Source organism: Anolis carolinensis, chromosome 5, assembly GCF_035594765.1.
Source record: "Anolis carolinensis isolate JA03-04 chromosome 5, rAnoCar3.1.pri, whole genome shotgun sequence".
Classification (NCBI taxonomy): Eukaryota; Metazoa; Chordata; class Lepidosauria; order Squamata; family Dactyloidae; genus Anolis; species Anolis carolinensis.
The window spans coordinates 39,248,922-39,262,389 of NC_085845.1; positions in this window are offsets into that span (position 1 = coordinate 39,248,922).

Below are 13,468 nucleotides of genomic sequence, written 5' to 3' on the forward strand. Positions count from 1 at the left end.
GAAGGAATTGAAGACCTGGATGTTCAGACAAGCCTTTGAGAATGTCTAGCTCAGTGGTCCGCAATTATGATACAGCTCAGCACTTTCATCCCATGCCCTTATTCCTTAGCTACAACTTGCACTATCCCTTTCCCTTCTTCTTGTTTACAGTTGGCCATGTTTTTATGACAGTTGACATTATAGGTTATCAGGCACTAGTTTAATACTACTGGTTTTATTTTGTATTGTACTGTGTGTTTATCTTATGCAGTGTTTTAAGCACTTTGTGCCATATGTAAGCTACCCCAAGTCCCTTTGGGGAGATGGAGGTAGGGTACAAAAATAAAGTTGTTGTTGTTGTTGTTGTTGTTGTTGTTACATCAGAATATATTTAAAGTAATTTCACATTATGATAATAAAGTTGATTGACAACAAAAACGGGCAATAGCATGATCAGTAATGCTAAGCAAATGACATTCTACCCAGTACAAACCATACAATTAGAAAACAACCTTCAGAAAATGGATTTTAGTGATGTTTTCCCTCTCCCCAAATGTGTTTGTGCTTGTATGATTGTGTAGTGGTTGAATGTGCATTGCTAGACTGATCACTTCCAACCAATAGCAATGCAATCTTCTATTTCTCAATCATAAATACTGATGTGCATTTTTCAGAGGTCCAGTGATCCCCAATATTTCCCCGTTAGACCAATTCTTCCTCAAGTTGGACACATAATTTCAACCTTGATCACCTGGTGATCTCCAAGTAAATGTAAGCTTATTTGGTTTCAAGAGGTTCTTTGGGTAAATAAATAGATCTAAAACTATAGAGGGATTTAAAGGATAATGTCAGCACTTTCAACTACCCTAGAAATGTAAACTGGTAGCCAAGGTAATGTGTACAATGTGATCCAACTGCTTAGTCCATCAATACAGTCAACTGCTGTATTTTGCATCAGTTCACATTTTCAAATGTCCAAATGTGAGACATGTGATCTTTTTATATAATGTTTACTTCCTATGGGGATGTAAAGAATGACATTCTTCTCAAGGGAAGGGTGGCTTGAAATTAATTGTTAGGAGGAAGTAGTTGTTTAACTGCCTCCTTGCTAATGGATATAGAAGACATAAGCTGTTATTAATTGGCACACCAGTAAAGAAAGACCATGTTGCTAAGAAATGGGAGATAGTCATCCTGTTTTGTTTTGTTTTGTTTTGTTCTTAACAGAACATAGCACCTGGAAACTCTTGTGGAAATCAGGTAGAATGAAATGTGTTTATGCATGTCTTATGAGGTGGAAACACTTCATAAAACATTTCTTTGAAACGTGTGAATAAATGTAATTATAGTTATGTAGAGAGAAAAATGTTAACCAATGCCTTTATTTAAAAGACACTTGCAACCATATAAATTATTGTTTTAAAGTCCTTTGTCATGCGTGTGTGTTTGTATGTAGATATATGATTACTGATTAAAAAAAAAGTCTGGCACTTTCTCCTTGAACCAAAAATGGTATTAAAACACCTGAATTCAAAAGTGGATTGCTGGATTCTTTTTAGCAAGATAATGAAAAAGTAAAACATAGTTCCTTGCTTCTGAAAATCTCTTAAACTATAATTAAATGAAAGAGAAAAGTAATTATGGTATGCACAAATTAATATAAGTGACCCACATATCCCAATTCTGTTTATGCTTGATTATCACTGTTCTCCTGTATGTTTTAAAAATCTAAACTTTAAAATATGAAGCTGAATTTGAGCCTTCATATGCCAAGCTCAATCTTCTCAGCAGGTTACAAAAGACATAATCATGCACTGAGACTAGAAATATTATACACAGAGAGGCAATAATAGTAGGGATAGGAAAACCCAAAATTGTGCATGCCATATGCACAAGCAATTTGCTTTTTGCATCTGTGTTCAGCTGGCAGAGAAAGAAATGGGAGAAAAAAGTCTTTCTGGCACTCCTGCATCATAAATGCATCAGCCGAAGTTGAAGCTTACTTAAATAGCAACAAGCAAATAGTCCTTTCCCAACCTTGGAAACCTCATTTAGAAGCTAAAAGCAGGAAAAAGCAGCCCTGCACATGCACGACACAGCCATTTCCCATTCAGAAGCCAGTATGTCAGATCAGAAGAAAAATTTCCCAGATGGTGGTAATCTTTGTGGTGTTTAAGCCAAGGGGCAAAACAAGAGGATTGAACCATTTCCAGTTCTTGTTGTTTAGAGATATATTGTGCTGTGGATTACTTTGAGATTTAGCAGCCTAGGAGCGCCTGAGTTGCCATTCTGTTTGAAAAGGCCATGCTATAAAACTGCTGGCAGGTACTTATAAACCCAAAGCCCTCCCTTAAAAAAATAAAATAAAAAATGAATTGTTTTTGATGACAAATCAATCTCTGAACTTTTGTATATTGTGAAGCATAGGGCAGTACTGAAAGACTTGACCTGGAGCATGAAAACAACAGAACTGGCATAATACAGAATGGTGTCTGAAGCAGAACAGAGGACAAAGAAGGGATAATAGGGTCTGAAGGTGTCTTTTCACTCCACATCCCTGCCCGTTAGTGGCACTGAAGGCTTGCTTCATCATTCAGAAACCAATTCTTCTGCTGCCTACTGTTTCCATGCATGGTCCTGTAGAAGGAATCTTCCTCTCTGCGGAGCACATCTGATGTTCTCAAGAGCAGTCCTTAAAATATTTTATTTCTTTAGTGAGCTGTTCACTTTCTATACTTCTATCCTACTGAACAGCTAGGCAGATCTTTAAGCTATAAATACTGACAACATTGGTATAACATATTTCTTTCCATTAATTGCCACTAAATGCAAGCTCTCTTTACTGATTACTTAATAGAGAAGGTTTCAACAACATTTCTGTTTGATGTAGAAATTGAAAAAATGTGATAGAAGAACCATAATGGAGGGGCCTTGAATAAAAACATATCACAACTATTCAGTGTTTCCCAAACTTTGGTTGTGCAGATGTTTGGGACTTCATCTCTCAGAATTTTTGGGCATTGTTCATGCTGGCTAGGATCTCTGGGAGTTGATATCATTTTAAGTGCCATGGCTCAATGCTCTGGGAATTGTAGTTTGGCGAGGCCCCAGCCCTCCTTGGCAAGTGATGCTAAAGTCCTTATAAAACTATAGCTCCCAATATTCCACAGCATTATGGAATGGCAGTTTAAGTGGTGTCAAATCACATTAATTTGACAGTGTGGAAAGCACCCCCAAACATCTGGAAGACCAGAGGTGGAAGTGGCTTGCTTATATTTGAGCCCCAAAATGACCTAGAAATGAGTGAGAGAGAAAAAAAAACCACTCTCCAAAGAGTTGTGATTGTGAGCTATGATAACAGGCAACAAACTGGGATAAATAAATGTCATTTTTTTCTGTGAATGTGGGTGAATGCTTAAGGTAAAGTGAATAAAAGCCCATCTAACATACAATTTAAATTGCAGGCACAAAATTTTTATTTTGTTTTTAGTACATCGGGCAAAGGTTAAGCTGTTACCAAAGCAGCCCATTTATTTTACACAGTTATAGCATTACTATTCCACTTTAATTGTTGTGGTTGCATTCCATGGATTCCCTATATTTGCAGTTTGGTAAGGTACTCTCCAAATCCTGAGATTCTGTGGGGATGTTACCATTCCAGTCAAAGCTGAATAACTGTGGAGCATGACCAGTCCAGGTTTCAATGCGTATGTTTGAGTAAGCAAAAAGGACAGGAATGGTTGCATATTGTCTATTAAAGAAAATTTATTGCTTGACTCAGGAAATTCGCACAAAAAAACCCCCAAATCAAACCAGAAATAGAAGCCTAAGGTGTGGATTTCTAGCATATAATATTCAGCTCCTGCCTTTCTTTTTTCATTTTTGAAATTAAATTTAAAATGGAATAATTATATGTTCAAATGCTGAACCAGCTGATGATGGTGATGGGAATATATGCATTTACATATGTTTCTTCAAACACACATTCAGACACATACAATTAGGAATATTGGTATGTTATCTCTTGCATACAAATACTTTATCCTTTTTTGTAACAGTGACACAACAAAAAAATTGACATGCTTAGACATTGTAAGAACTGCCATAGGTTATGCCTGAAGCAGAGATTGTATTTGCCTGTCTATGTTATATCATATTTTATGAATAATCATTTACTCTATTTTATGATCTCATTAAAATTAAAATTAATATTCTTCAGGGATGTCCAAGATGCTACACACTCCATTTATTTGTTTCACCATGATTAATGATTAGCTGAATCTTGGATTTCTCTATTTTAATAATTGTGATAGATTACAGGCCATCATATTAATTTAGTGTGCTTATAATGTCAAATCTCAAATGAAAAAAGTGTGAATTATATCATAATTAAGAAGCACAGTTTAACTCTATACTATAAACAACAATCTCTCACATTCTGCTTTGGGAAAACATAAATCTCCTGATACAGACACATTGATCTTCATATGGAACCAATTGTCTTTAATGGATTCTGCTATATTTTGAGGTACATCTGACATACCTCGAGGGGGCATCCAGGAAAACTCCTTTGAGAAAGGCATGACAAAGGAGAGCCAAAATGCTATCGTGGGACCTCATCTACACTGTAACAGAAAGGTGAGGTTTTGGCCTCCTGTGTGGGCAATAAATTCACATTAAATCTGTTAAGCGGGGAGAGACCAGGAAATGGTGGCACTGAAATTCCTCTCTGTCCTGCAGTCACAAGGAGCCACATTTAAACATGCATTCCTTTTTGCTGCACTTTTCTGGCTGTTCTTTCCATCCCTGGCTTAACCACATGGGACCACAACTTTCAGCCCACAGCCCTGAGAGATTAAATTCCAATATATTTAATCATGTGGGAATTATCAGGAGAATTGGCTCTAATTGGCAATAAATATGGGACATAAATAATAACAGTGTATCATGAAATATATTATGGGACATTATGAAAGTGGTAGCAAGAGGACTATGTATAAAAGAAATCTTTAATCTTAAAAAGAAACAAGAAGAAAAGAGAAATAAATTGGAAAAGGACTGAAAAATTAGGAAAAATATATATAATAAACAGGACAAAACTCATATATAATGAATTGAAAGCTAAGAAAGAAGAATGGCATAAGATAGGAATAGATGCAGTTCAAAGAAATTGATATATTTGATAAGAGAAGCTTTTGAATATAGCAGAAAAAATAAAAAAATGTTAGACAGAGCCACACAAAGGAAGAAAATGAAAAATGAAATAAATGCATTAATAGACAAATTAGAAATATTTGTAGCTTAATGAAAGACAAATGAAATATATTTGAATCTATATATATAAAAGGATAAAAAAAATTCGACCTAGGACAAAACAACAAAACTACACATCCCAGAAACACTAGACAACCCCTCATCTATGCCTCTACGTTCATACAACAAAAAGAAAAGAAAAATAGAGTCCTAATTAGAGGGAAAGGAAGAATTGTTTTTTATCCAATTGCTGCCAGTTACAAGGCTAAACTCTGCCCACTTGGTCTCCTAGCAACCTACTCAGCCCAGGGGACAGGCACAGTTAGGCCTCAGGCCTCTTCCACACTGCCTATAACATACAGATTATCTGATTTTAACTGGATTATATGGCAGTGTAGACTCAAGGCCCTTCCACACAGCTATATTACCCATTTAGAATCTTATATTATCTGCTTTGAACTGGATTATCTTGACTCCACACTGCCAGATTCACTTCGATGTGCATTTTATACAGCTGTGTAGAAGAGGCCTCATATAATCCAGTTCTAAGCAGATAATATAAGATTATAAATATACAGTAGAGTCTCACTTATCCAACATAAACAGGCCTGCAGAATGTTGGATAAGTGAATATGTTGGGTAATAAGAAGGGATTCAGGAAAAGCCGATTAAACATCAAATTAGGTAATGATTATACAAATTAAGCACCAAACATCATGTTATACAACAAATTTGACAGAAAAAGTAGTTCAGTGCTCAGTAATGCCATGGAGGACACAATCCAAGCACGCCCAACAGATGGCCACCCAACCTCTCAAGAAGAAGAAGAAGAAGAAGAAGAAGAAGAAGAAGAGAAGAAGAAGAAGAAATACAATCATAAGGTTAGGAAACACCCCTAAGGATCATCAAGTTCAACTTCCTTTTACCATGCAGGATGACACAAACCAAGCACTACTGACAGATGGCCATCCAAGATCTGCACAGTAATAATACAAATAGAATCATAGAATCAGACAGTTAGGAGAGACCCTTAAGGGCCATCCAGCCCAACCCTTTCTACTATGCAACAGGTCACAATCCAAGCATTCACTAGGCTTGTCCGATCGATGGAAAAAATGTTTGAATTCTCGTTTCTAAAGTAGGGGGTGCCGGCTCTTCAATGGAGAAATTATTTCTAAATGTTTCACCCAAAATTTTTGGATATTTCCGAAAATTCGTAATGTTTCTAAAATGTTTCTAAAATGGCGGATGCGCATGCGCAATCGCCAAAAAACAGGAAACCGGGGGGGGGGACTTTTCTGGGGGTCTCCCGCCCTCATTTCTTGAGCTATTCTCATCAAATTTGGTACAGTGGGAGAACACATTCCACACTCTTTGCTCAACAAATTGCAGAATGTTTCCTGTCTCCTATGATTTTTGGCGAATTTTCATAACTTTTTATAATACACTATTTTTCAATATTTGAAGAAACCTGTTCCTGGTTTGAAAGTCTTATTTCCTGTTCAATTGGGTTCTTATCACTGTAAAAGTCCCTCTTCTACTTGTGTAGACTTTGGATTAGAAATGCAGCACACGCCAAGCAATGCCTTGACAGGATTGGCAACGTCCTTTGGAAACTATAAATTGCCTTTGAACCTTTTGATCAATGGTGACACTGGCTGACCTTGTGATTGCAAAAATGAAACTCTGGCTGAGGGCTTTGGATTAGAAATGCAGCACACGCCAAGCAATGCCTTGGCAGGAGTGCCACTGTCCTTTGGAAACTATAAATTGCCTTTGAACCTTTTGATCAATGGTGCCACTGGCTGACCTTGTGATTGCAAAAATGAAACTCTGGCTGAGGACTTTGGATTAGAAATGCAGCACACACCAAGCAATGCCTTGACAGGATTGGCAACGTCCTTTGGAAACTATAAATTGCTGTGGACCCTCTATTGAATCAAATCAATGTCTGACTTTGTGATTGCAGAAATAAAACTCAGCCCAAGGCTTGGGAATAGAAATGGAGCGTGAGGAAAGCAATGCCTTGGCAGGAGTGCCCACGTCCTTTGGAAACTATAAATTGCTGTGGACCCTCTATTGAATCAAATCAATGTCTGACTTTGTGATTGCAGAAATAAAACTCAGCCCAAGGCTTGGGAATAGAAATGGAGCGTGAGGGAAGCAATGCTAATATACAATAATATATAATTTTCAAGCTCCCTCCTTTTAAGGCTTGGAAAGAAAGGCTTATGGTGTGATGTCTCATGGGCCTTGTAGTCCCGTTCCTAGTGCTATTGTGGCAGACGAGGAGGAAAACATGGGATTTCCACCGGTTCAGCTTGAATCAGAGCCTCTCCACCTGGAGGATGTTTGTCCTCAGGAAGTTAACCAAACAAGCCTTGGGCAGAATTCTCCCCCGTTTTCCCGAAAGGACAATTATAATAGAGATAGAGGAGTCAGGGAGGCAAATCGCCGGAGTCTCAGAATCGCTGCCAAACAACTAGCTGATTAGGTCTGCTTCCCTTGGGAAATTCTAAGGAGTCATGCATCTGGACAGAGTTGGGTTTCGCTTCTTGTTCTCCAGGGAAAGTGTTCTGTTGGCGGGAAAACAAGACCCTATATAGGAGTTTTGCCGCAAGGGGAACCTTGCGGAGTCAATTGTTCAGCTTGAGGAGAGAGATCGTGTGTGGACTTCGTAACCCCAGTTCCTTGTTTCCCGGATCAAGTTTCCAGCCTTGCCTTGTTTCACGGACTTCCTTGGACTTTGTTCATGCTTCATGTTTGCCTCGTTCCAAGTCTTTGATCTAGCCAAGAATCAAGTTTATTTTCCAGCCTTGTTGTCAAGCTACATTGTCAAGCTACATTTAAAGACTCTGTCATTTCCCCACACTTTGCTTGGCAAAGTGTGTGTTTCGGTCAAGTGGATTATAATTTGAGCTCTAATATCTTATATTGGACATTATTTTCCTGGACTATATTTGGCCTTTCCTGAAAGGTCTGCTTCTGAACTATATTCTTCACTTGTTTTTATTGACTTTATATAATTCTTTAATAAAGATATTAGATAGAATCTGGTCTCTGCGCATGGTTATTGGTGCTCTGCAGCCTGGGTCCTGACATATGGGGTGATTGCTTTATTCCAAAAAAGGAAAAATAGAAAGGCAAAAGGTCTACCTCAGGAGAAGGAACCAACCCAAAGCTCAGCACTAGCAGGGAGGGACGCAGACTCCTTTGGAAAAAAAATTCCCAACATCCACAGCAAGGACTCCGCCCCAAGCCAATTTCCCCCAACACAATATCTAAGCACTGCAGCAACCCTCTACCCCCAGTCACTTTGCCCTCTCAGCTTCACAGCGCGCGCGAACCACCCTCTCTCCTCGGTATCCCAACCCAGAATGGCTTGGCTCCGTGCGGAGGCAATTTTTATAGCAATTCTAAACGTGGACGCGGAGGATGCTAGCCCCCACCTTTTTTAGCCATCGTGGAAGACTCTGATTGGCAGGGAGTGGGAGCCATGTTAGGCTGCGCTAGGCTCCCGTTCATGTTAGGTTGCAGAAACAAAAATAATAATAATAATAATAATAATAATAATAATAATAATAATAATATTTTAAAAATATTAAAAAAATGTTTTTGAAGGAAAAAAATTAACGAAAATTTTAAGACACAATTACAGAATGGGCCAACGATGGATCGTATTACATTGCCAGTAGCGCCCAGGGAAAACGTTTCAATACTCGTGTCAAAAAATGGGAACAATACGAAATAATTACGGTAGGGGAATTTTTACGACAATATGGACAACCCTAGTATTCACAACACATGGACAACGTATAAATACTATACAATACTACAGAGGGACATAGACCCCCCTCTACCCTCACCACTTTCACAGTACACAAACAACCAAATGCATACTAAACATAAAGACAACCATACCACAGACATTCAATACCACCACTACCTCAACAAGTTCTCACCAATGCCACCAGACAACGCCACAGCAACGCATGGCCGGGCACAGCTCGTAATTTTATAAAGAACTTTATCAGGCTGGAAAATGCTCAAAGGACAACAAAAATAAATATGTGGAAGCAAACTGGACAGTAAAAATAGAAGAAGCAGACAAAGAGTTACTAGTGGTATTTAGGGTATTTAGGAAATTAAAAAATGGGAAAGCACTCGGACCAGATGGGACAATGATAACTCCAAAACTACTAGAATTATATAATGCAATAATGAATGGAGAAACAATATTGGAATCATTGAGGCAATCATCAACAATATTAATACCCAAACCAAAAAAAGATTTGTCAGACTCTGGCTTTTATAGACCAATATCATTCATCAGTCAAGACTCTAAAATCCTAACGGCAATTATTACTAATAGGATGAGTAATTGTATGTATAAATACATAAAACAAGATCAATGTGGGTTTGTAAAAAGGGGACAAATGCCCAACCTGATATGTAGAGTAATAAATAAAATACAGATAATAAAAGCGGGGAAGTAATGTGGGGATTTTAGCATTAGATATATTCAAAGCCTTTGACAGAGTGGAATGGCCAACTATCCAAACAATTATGAACAAATTCAGAATAGGAAACAGGATTAAAAATATAATGAATCAAATGTATTGGGATAATTATACAAAGATAATAATAAATGGAGTCACCAGAGAGATAAAAAATAACAAGAGGTACAAGGCAAGGATGTCCTATGTCTCCCATTTTATTTGCAACGTTCTGTGATCCACCTTGAGTCCCCTTCGGGGTGAGAAGGGTGGAATATAAATACTATAAATTAATAAATAAATAATGGAACTATTGCCCAATTAGGAAAGATAATGAATTAGAAGATATGGGAACAAAGTTAGGAAAGTTGGTTTATTTGCAGATTACAAGTTGTTAACAATAAAGGCGGTAACAAAGAAAATGTAGATAATTAAGAAACATTTAACAGAATTTGAATGCATCATTGGATTGAAGATAAATTGGAATAAATCAGAAGCAATGTTTTTTAACTATACTAAGCATGAAGAAGAAGAATTTAAAAATCAAATGGATATAAAAGTGTAAATATGCATAAAAAAATATAAAATACCTTGGAATAACCATAACCAAAGATCTAAAAGCTATAGAGAAAAAGAACTTAGAAGAATTAAGGAAAGATATAGAGGAGAAGTTAAAGGAATATAACAATTTACAATTATCATGGTTTGGTAGGGTTAGAGTTAGGATTTTCATTAATAAAAATTAATTTTTTTCCTAAAATACATTTTTGTTCCATTAAAAATTTTCAGAAAAAGAAATAAATGTCAACAAATGATAAATAAGTATTGTCATAATGGGAAAATGAACAGATTAAACAACTGGTACAAATCCCAAAAAGAAGGAGGATTAGGCTTACCGAATATAAAAAAATATTACGAGGCAAACTAATTAAAATATGTAGTAGAAAAGATGATGGATAGAGAGGGTTTAGAATAGATGGAATCAGGGAATAAGGCAATCGAGTGGAAAAAGGACAATATATTTTAAGGAAATTTCAAAGAAAGTGACTAAATAGATTGGAAATATACTATTAAGAAATATAATGAAAATATGGAACAAACATAAAGGACAACTAATTAGTAAGAATTCTGTATTAACAGCGATCATAATGGAAAGAGATTTCCCAAACGAACTATAAGAGAATATTAGACAAAGAACTTGAAAAAAGGGAACTAAAAAGGGCAGGAAATTGGATAGAACAAAAATGGGAGAAGTAAAAATGAGACAGGAATTGAAAGGAGTAAATGTTTCATGGCTCCACTGGATTCAGCTAAAAATTGGAATAAAATATGCTAGGTCCGAAATAAAACCAGAAAACAAATAACACAATTCAAGGAAATAATACTAAAAGAATTAAAAAGAGAAAATAATGAACAATTCAAAGAAACAAGTAGAATATATAAAATATTAATTAAGGATACAGGAAAAAGACTAACATTAAGAGAATTATGGGAGGAGGAAGTAGGAATAAAAATAACAGAGAATGGGAAGAGATATGGAAAGCAAGACAATTAAAATATGTCAATTAGAATAAAAGAAAATTATTATAAATTTATTTGGAAGTGGTATTTAATACCAAGAAGGCTAAACATTAAGAATAGAAACTATAATGAAAAATGTTGGAGAGGGTGTCAGGAAACTGAAACTTATATGCATATGTGGTGAGATTGTAAATTTGTACAACAGACAAAATCAAGCAATAGCTGATCAGAAAGTACTGGCTGAACACCAGAAAAATTGAAGAAGGTTTGGAAATCATGAGATAATAAATTACAGCAACAGCCAGAAAAATTGAAAGATATGAAGCTAGAATCATCCAGTACAGACAAAATCAACTTTCAATCAGACCAAAGACGGTTCTACCAGAGTCTGAACCAAACAACAGACACAGTAACCATAAAGCCAGAGAAAATTGCAACAACGAAGTTCTGGAAAGAACTTTGGGAAAACAATAAGAACTACAACAAAAACTCTGGGTGGATAAAGGAGTTTGAAGGAAATTTTTCACAGAACAAAATGGAACAGATGCAAATAACAACTGAAATGATCAGCAAACGAGTGCAAAAAGTCAAGAACTGGACATCGCCTGGTAGTGATCAACTTCATGGATTTTGGCTCAAATATCTGATTAGTTTACATGGAAAAATGGCCCAACAATTCAATGAGATGCTGCAGAAAGGAAGAATCAGTGAATGGCTAACAACTGGAAGGACTTACCTGATACAAAAGGATCCAGCAAAAGGAGCAGCACCAGGAAACTACAGGCCAATAACGTGTCTGCCCACTATGTTTAAACTACTGACTGGCATCATAGCTGACAGAATTCAAGACTATCTTGAAGAAAAAAAATCTTGCCAGATGAACAGAAAGGCAATAAACGGAAAAGCAGGGGCACAAAAGACCAGTTATTGATTGACAAAATGATTTTGGAGAACTGTAAAAGCCGAAAAGCTAATCTTCACATGATGTGGATTGACTACAAAAAGGCCTTTGACTCACTCCCACACAACTGGATCATCAAGTGCCTGGACGCCATTGGGAACTGTAAAAATGTTGGCACTTTTATTAAAAAGGTTTGGATTATTGATGTCGCCATCCCAGGTGACAGTCGAAATGATGAAAAACAACAGGAAAAACTCAGCCGCTATCAGGACCTCAAGATTGAACTTCAAAGACTCTGGCAGAAACCAGTACAGGTGGTCCTGGTGGTGATCGGCACACTGGGTGGCGTGCCAAAGGATCTTAGCCAGAATTTGGAAACAATAAACATTGACAAAATTACAATCTGCCAACTGCAAAAAGCCATTCTACTGGGATCTGCGCGCATCATCCAAAAATACATCACACAGTCCTAAACGCTCGGGAAGTGTTCGACTTGTGATTTTGTAATACGAAATCCAGCATATCTATCTTGTTTGCTGTGTCATACTATGTCATTGTGTCAATAATAATAATAATAATAATAATAATAATAATAATGTCAGGGTAATTTAAAATAATAAGGGGGAATTGTGGAAAATCCTTAGCAGGGTGATAGTTTGTTTTCCCTGCCCATGGGTGGAGAGTTCTAGTTTTGGGTTTTGCCAGCACATTGGGATTGATCCCTCCCCTTCTTTTCCCCCTTTCCTCACTTAAAATTTCTGGCAAAGGCAGGAGGGGTTTTGCAAGGGAGATCCTGTAGAATTAAAGCCCTGCAATTATCAGGCTCTCTCCCTTCTGCAAGCCCCGGTTTAAGCGCGAGAAGATGAAGTGGTTTGTAAGGGAGATCCTCTCTCCACTTTTGCAAGCCTAGGTTTAAGCGCAGGAAGACAAGATCCAGGCTCCCTCCACTTCTGAAGCTGGTTTAAGAGACCCATAGAAAGCAACCACTCCAAAATGGGAAGGGGGATTTTTCTCCTGAATAGCAAAGGTTGGTTGAATTAAAACACTTTCCCATATATCCGAAGGTTATCTGAAGGTATTTAGAGGCATGGGCACCAACGCTTCGAATTGGAAGGTTAATTCCAAAGCGCTAAACCACCTCAGAAACCCCTTCGGATCTATTTTGAATAACACATTTATTACGATAAACAACTTATTCCAAAGATTCCCCTATGCTTACTATTTTATATCTCTTAAAAAGATACCCAAAGCAGGTAACAATAAAAGCAATACATATTTAAATGACTGAAACAGCTTGCAAAGCTCTCTAATTGACTTT